An 8,029-nucleotide genomic window follows, 5' to 3' on the forward strand; every position below is an offset into this window, starting at 1 on the left:
TAACCCAGAACTAAAACCATTCCTGAAGCCAACTCTTTAGAAAAAATTAGACTGGACTATAAAACATAAAATGATTACCGTGAAGAGTGTGCTTCTCAGTACAAGTAGATACATGAGACTAAATGGGCAGCTCCTTTCTAGAGGTGGGATGAGAGGGCAGAAAGGGATAGGAGCCGGGTGAATGGACACTGGAAACTCAGGGTAGAAAGGGGGAATGTGCTCTCACATTATAGGGATTGCAACTGGGGTCACATAACAATATGTGTATAAATTTTTATATGAGAAATTAACTTGAACTGTAAACTTTCACCTAGAGCACAATAAAAAAAAAAAGGAACATTACCGATGAGTACTATACTTTTAAAAAATCATCTATATGAGAACAAATGCTCAAAAATTACTCTAAAGCAAAGATGAAAGAGTAAGGGGATAGGGAAACCATATTAATATTACTGGAAACAAAATATCTAGAATGGAATAAATGTGAATGTTGACACATTGTTAAAAATGTAACCAATGTCACTGAACAATTTGTATATTAATTGTCAAATGGGAACCAATTTGCTATGTAAACTTACACACAAAAAAACGTAATAAAATATTATTTAAAAATATTTTTGCATATGTTCTAGTTGTACTATATCCACATTGTCTGAGCAAATAGCCATTAAATGCTACACCCTTTCCCTTTTAACCTTCTTTTAGTCTTAACTCTCTATAAGTTATTATATGTTCAATTCTCACCTTATGTTGTTTTTTTCTGTAGTCATTTTGATTATCTAAAGCTCATTCTCTAGTAGGTCCTTCAGGAAGGATTCATGGGAATAGTATTCCCTCATTTCTTGCATATTAATATTAGTTTGTGTCTGTGCAGGAAGGGGTTAACTCAGCAGTCCTGGGTTGCTCAAACCCTGCACACCCCCAAGAAAGTCTTGTCTTCAGGACTGGCCCTTGGCTGGCTCCCAGGATATGAGCCTCGAGTTCTTGGAATATTCTGCCTGGTAAATGTTTTTGTATGCCTGAGTGTTTTGGCCACATGGTACCGGTATGATTAGATAGTTTATGCTAACAATGTGATTTATGATGGACATATGCACCTGCAGGCATGCCTATGTGACTGACCTCAATAAAAACCCTGAACACAAGGGCTCAGGTGAGCTTCCCTGGTTGACAACCTCTGCTCGTATTGTCATACCTAGTTCCTGGGGAATTAACGTGTCTGTGTGACTCCACTGGGAGAGATCACTTGGAAGCTTACATCTGCTTTTTCCTGGACTTTACTCCGTGCACATTTTCCCTTTGCTGATTTTAATCTGTATCCTTTCACTGTAATAAACCATAACTATGAGGTTTTTTTTTTTTTTTTGTGTATAACAGCTTTTCTGCATCTTATGAGTCCTTCTAGTGACACATCAAGGCCAAAGGTGATCTTGGGGATTCCCAACACAGTGCCCTTGTATCCGAAAGTCATTTTTGTTGAATGTAAAATCTTTGGCTTACATTTTCCCTTTGAGTATCTTAAATATATTACTCCATTTTCTCAGCATCCAAAAGGCAATGGCCATAATAGGTCTCCACTTAGACTCATATTTGTCAACAGAAGCCCAGGACTTTTGATCTCAGAAGCAGGCACTGGGCCTTAGGAAGATCCAACAGCACCTATCTACAAACAGAGATTCAAGGATGGGAACTCCCATTTGCCTGCACTTTTAAATGATGGTGGTGGAGTAAATGGTTAAGTTTTGACTGCTAAGTGAAAGATTGGGAGTTCAAGTCCACCGAGAGGCACCTCAGAAGAAAGCCTTGGTAATCTACTTCCAAAAAGTCATCCATTGAAAACCCTACGGAGCACAGTTCTACTCTGACACATATGGGGTCTCCATCAGTTGGAATTGACTCCATAGCAACTGGTTTTTTATTGTTGCTCATAATCACTACAGAGAGATTTGACACATGAGTGAATGGCTGCATCTCAGCTCCTGCTCTCTTAGGTTGTGTGTCTCCTGAATCGGAGGGTGGTGCTGTGTGCCTGTGTACAATGCACCAGCAAGAGAAGGCAGAAGCTCCCTGACTGAAGGTTTGAGGCACAAAAAGAAGGCGCTGTTTCAGTTATTGAGATGCTGTGTGAACCCAGGATGACTTGATGTTGAATTCCAGAATGTAAGGTTGGAATTATGTAAATATGTCCCGATTTAGGTCTTGGGTTCTGAGCTTAGAACTGAGGATTTTTGAGCCCCACCTGTAGGGAGAAAGAGGGCTATGCGAACTAAGAAGTAGCTCACTCCATGCACAGCATTTTATTACCAAGCCAGGTCACTCGCTGTCCTTTTGCTTAGTCCAGCAGACAGAGGCAAGGAAGCTTAAGTATCAGGGCCCCTCACTTACAAAGACCCTTTCCAAGGCCCAGGGTGTTTTCCTTGTGGACACAGGAAGATAGCAATAGCCTCAGTTGTGTGGAGCAGCACTGCCCCAGCCAAGGGGTCACCCTCTATTTCTCAGTGCTAGTTCTGAGGCTACCAGCACTATTTCCACATCCACCAGTACGTTGCGGCCACCTGTTCCTGGTGGACCTTAACTGATTAACTAGTGTTTATCTTTGACCCACTTGGAAACGCTACGGGGCAGTTCTACTCTGTCCTATAGGGTTGCTATGAGTCGGAATCGACTCGACGGCACTGGGTTGTTTATCTTTGACCCAAAGGAGAAGGATCTTAATGAGCCACTGCTTGGGGATCACTACGATTCAGCCTTCATGGCCACCTCATTCGCCAGCCTAAGAGCAACTTGGCAGAGATAAGGTATGGAGAATGTCAGGAGGACCAGTGACCTTGAGGACTTGGCTGAGCTAGACCTATAACAATGTGGAGGGAGATCAAAGGGCTGACACTCTTTGAGTATGTTCTACCAGTGCAGGACATTGCAGAGGAAGTTAGAGACATGGAAATACCAATAATTAGCTGAGAAGCTGAAAGAAAATTTTCTAAACTATCAACAATAAAATGTAAGTTTCAATCTATAGGAAAGACTAAATTATCTTTATAGAAAATGATATTCTAAAATTGTTTTCCAATGAAGAAGTGATCAAAGAGTATGCAGTCAAAAAAAAGTATCTCAGAGGTCTAGCACAGGTAATTGTAATAATATGTCATTTTTTAGGATTTTATAATCTTTGTCAGCTTTTTAAAATTTGTAATTTGTTGTGATTTCTTTTCTCATTCTAAACTTTTGCTTTTGTACTTTAATTTAAGTTCACACTTGGCAATCTTTTTCTTAGAGACCTTCCCACCATGGTATAAGCCTTGGGCTCACAAAATCTGGATCTGTCCCAACTAATGGAATAACAATTCCATAACAACACAACACTCGTAACATCCTGGGATGAGAATCACACACACGCAGTAACAGAAGGGTTATTAAGTTCTTTCTTAACAAAAAAGAGGAATTCTTTTAACTATTGCAAAATGCACATGTTCTACTTTGCAGATTTCTTAAACGATAAATTACACACATCAGATCCCAGGTTTCCTAAATGAGAAAGACCATTCAGAAAGTGTAAAGATGGCTCATCAAAAGACTTCACCAAAAGAGTAAAAAGATAAACTACAGACAGGGAAAAAGTTTTAGGCTACAACAAATTCGATCAGCCTCTAATCTCTAAAATCTACAGGATACTGCAAAACCTCGACAACAAAAAGACAAATAACCCAATTAAAAAATACACAAAGGATATGAACAGACACCTTACCAAAAAAGACATTCAGGCGGCTAACAGATACATGAGGAAATGCTCACAATCATTAGCTATTAGAGAAATGCAAATCAAAACTACAATGAAACACCTTCTCACCCCAGCGAGGCTAGCATTAATCCAAAAAACACAAAATAATAAATGTTGGAGAGGTTGTGGAGAGACTGGGACACTTATACACTACTGGTGGGAATGTAAAATGGTACAACCACTTTGGAAATTGATTTGGTGCTTCTTGAAAAAGCTAGAAATGGAAGTACTATACGATCCAGCAATCTCACTTCTTGGAATGTATCCTAGAGAAGTAAGAGCCCTCACATGAATAGAAATATGCACACCCATGGTCATTGCAGCACTGTTCACAATAGCAAAAAGGTGGCAACAACCTAGGTGCCCATCAACGGACAAATGGATAAACAACTTACGGTATATTCACATAGTGGAATGCTACACAATGATAAAGAATGACAGTGAATCCTTGAAACATCTCATAATATGGATGAAGCTGGAAGACATTATGCTGAGTGAAATTAGTCAGTCACAATAGGACAAATACTTATGAGAACTCAAGAAAAGTTTTAAACACAGAAGAAAACATTCTTTGATGGTTACGAGGGGAGGGAGGGAGGGAGAGTGGTATAAGAGAAAGAGAAATCAATGCTTTCTCTCTACTTGTTTGATTACTTTCTCATCCGCACTTTTAATAAGCAGATGAACACCTAGAAGAATATAGAGTGTTGTGCCTCAATTCCCCATAAACTAACTAGATAGTAGATAGGAATTATCTTAGGTGAAGGGAAGGGCAACACACAATACAGGGGAAAGTCAGCACAACTGGACTAAATCAAAAGCTAAGGAATTTCTGAATACAACCAAACACTTCGAGAGACAGAGTAGCAGGGGTGGGGATCTGGGGACCATGGTTTCAGGGGACATCTAGGTCATTGGCATAAAAAAAGTTTATTAAGAACATGTTCTGCAACCCACTTTGATGAGTGGTGTCTGGGGTCTTAAAAGCTGGCAAGCAACCATCTAAGATGCACGAATTGGTCCCAAACCACTTGGAGCAAAGGAGAATGAAGAACATTAAAGATACAAGGAAAATATGAGCCCAAGAGACAGAAAGGGCCACATAAACGAGAGACTCCATCAGTCTGAGGTCAGAAGAACTAGATGGTCCCAAAGCCAACTCTTCAGACAAAGATTAGACTGGACTATAAGACATAAAATGATACTTGTGAAGAGACTAGTCTGCTTCTTAGCTCAAGTAGATACATGAGACTAAATGGGCAGCTCCTGTCTGGAGGCAAGATGGAAGGCAGAACAGGACAGGAGCTGGTTGAATGGACACAGGAAATATAGAGTGGAAAGGAGAAGTATGCTGTCATGTTATCGGGAGAGCAACTAGGATCACATAACAATCTGTGCATAAATTTTTGTATGAGAAACTAACTTGAACTGTAAACTTTCACTTAAAGCACAATTTAAAAAAAAGAACTGTAAAGGCGGCTGACTCTTGGCATTAAAAAAAAATTTCTGAGATCCTACCCTGCCCTCAGTGAATTCTTGTGGGCTCATTTCACTTGTTTGAAAACAGTGAAAAAAGGAAGCTTAAAGAGAATTGGGAGATATTAAGAAAACTTCATAGTATATGGAGTAGAGGTCTCTTACCATAAATAATAAAAAATTCTGGGTATGATCCTGAAACTATCTTTGTTCAAGTTCTGGAGGAGATTTGGTGTTTCTAATGAAAATCTTTACTCATTTACTCCCTTTACAGTTTTCACCAGGAATCTAAACTGAATTTTAAAAACGCACAAAAATCAATGCTTTCTCTCTACTTGTTTGATTACTTTCTCATCCGCACTTTTAATAAGCAGATGAACACCTAGAAGAATATAGAGTGTTGTGCCTCAATTCCCCATAAACCTTAAATGAAAATTTAATACACTATTTTACTAGCAAGAGGTAAATTAAGTTATAGATATGAATGTTTAATACAGAATTACCCAGCAGTTGTAGTAACAAGCTCAATGAACATTTAACCAAGAATTACCTGATTATTTTAAAAGTCTATTACGTGTTATTCAGGTGATTAGAATTGCTCTTTCAAGTCTTAGCCTCTGCTATCCAGTCGATTCTAACTCACAGACCCTTCAGGACGGAGTAGAACTGCCCCATAGGGCTTCCAAGGCTGTAAATCTTTATGGGAGCAGACTGCCACATCTTTCTCCTGCAGAGCAACTGGTGGGTTCAAACCACTAACCTTTCGGTTAGCAACCAAGTGCTTTAACTGCACCACCAGGGCTCCTTTTCAAGCCTTAGAATAGTGCAAATGATATACTTGGGACATAGAAATATAAAACTGTTTTCTTTTAATGGAAGGGGCCAGGTTTGTGGTTTGAAGGCCACCAACCAAAGTCATCACTTGAGTGTGCTAATTTTCAGTAGACTCAGAAGAGTCCCTGCAGGAATGAAGGAATGCTATTAATATAATATTTATATTTGTTAGGACTCTTGCTTGAAAAATGACAGAATTCCATCCCAAACTAATTTAAACCAAAAGGGAATTTATTGGCTTCAGGCATTTGTTTGGCTTTGGAGAAGTGTATGACTTCAGACATGGCTGGAGCCAGGGGCTCAAATGAGACAGTTAACACCATCTCCCTATTTCCATGTGTTAGCTCTGCTTTCTCTGTGTTGGCTTCATTCTCCAGAAAACAGTCCTCATGTGGTGGACCAAGGAGAAATTTTTCTCCTCATAGGAGATACAGTTTAGATAACACATTATGAGATAATTATAGAATTTTACAGATTAGAAGGAGGCTACATAGCTAAATCTTTTTCATTTTGACGGTGGGGGGGAAAAAAAAGGCCCAGATTAGTTTAGTGATGAAAGACTAAGTGGTAATATTCCCCAATAATACAGAACTCTTTTTTACCCACCAATGTAGAATATGCTTATGTTAGCCCTAATCACTCTGTGAAATTAGACTGCATTCTTAAATGCAGCCAAGAGAAAAAAATTCTGTTTCTTATTGGAAAGTTATCAATATTAAAACAAAACTCCTTAAATACTACTTAAGGAGTCTCCGTTTGAAGAACTCAAGTCCTTAGCTCTCTGAGCCTCCTCTAACTGCCATGGGCGCGTGTAGAACTAACTATGGGCAGCTATTTCACTCTTTCATTGAAAAACTTTCTTCAGAGGTAACAGGCCATATTCTCAATATTCCTTTTGAACAGGCAGCTAAACGTATCAGGTCTTCTGGATTCAAATCAACCAGATGACCATTCATTATCCTCAGCCACCAGCAAAAATGGAAGGACTTGGTAAACTATCTTTGTAATTATTTGGTACCGGGCCTTGTCGTCACCAAGGATCATTCCACCTCTGGTATCTTTTTTTTTTTTTTTTAAGCTTTCCATCATAATTATTTTTTCTATGGCCAATGAACAAAGTTATTGTACTAATTTACATTCCCAATAGCAACAAATAATAGTTCTGCTTCCCCACATCCTTAGCAACACTTATATCTGACACAGTAATTGTATACTTACAGGCACCTTCTTTTCCAATTTTCTTTTTGTTTATCCTTGTATCACTACTACATTTTTTGTAATTAATTTTTATTAAGCTTCAAGTGAACATTTACAAATCCAATCAGTCTGTCACACGTAAGTTTACATACATCTTACTCCCTTCTCCCACTTGCTCTCCCCCTATTGAGTCAGCCCTTTCAGTCTCTCGTTTCGCGACAATTTTGCCAGCTTCCCTCTCTCTCTATCTTCCCATCCCCCCTCCAGACAAGAGTTGCCAACACAATCTCAAGTGTCCACCTGATTTAATTAGCTCACTCTTCATCAGCATCTCTCTCCCCTCTGCTGACCAGTCCCTTTCATGTCTGATGAGTTGTCTTCGGGAATGGTTCCTGTCCTGTGCCAACAGAAGGTCTCCACCTCTGGTATCTTAATATCAGAGTTTAAATGATTTGTTTTTCTAGCATTTGCTTAATTACTTCAACCACTTTCTGATACTTTCAAATTCCTCCAACCCTGTGTTAGTTTGGGTCTGCAGAGAAGCAGATGCCCAAATGGGATTAGATTTAGACAAGCAAAAGGTTTATTAGAGGAGGAGAAGGCAGGAAGGGCCTTCAGATTCTGATTGCAGCTCTGACCCTACGGAAAGAGAGAGAAAAAGAGGGATTGGGTAAGGAGTGTCGGGCTGCAGAAAAATTCTAAGAGTCAACCAAGCCAGTAGGAAGTCTTTGAGCCAAAATTGTC

This window comes from Loxodonta africana, chromosome 25, assembly GCF_030014295.1.
Source record: "Loxodonta africana isolate mLoxAfr1 chromosome 25, mLoxAfr1.hap2, whole genome shotgun sequence".
Lineage (NCBI taxonomy): Eukaryota > Metazoa > Chordata > Mammalia > Proboscidea > Elephantidae > Loxodonta > Loxodonta africana.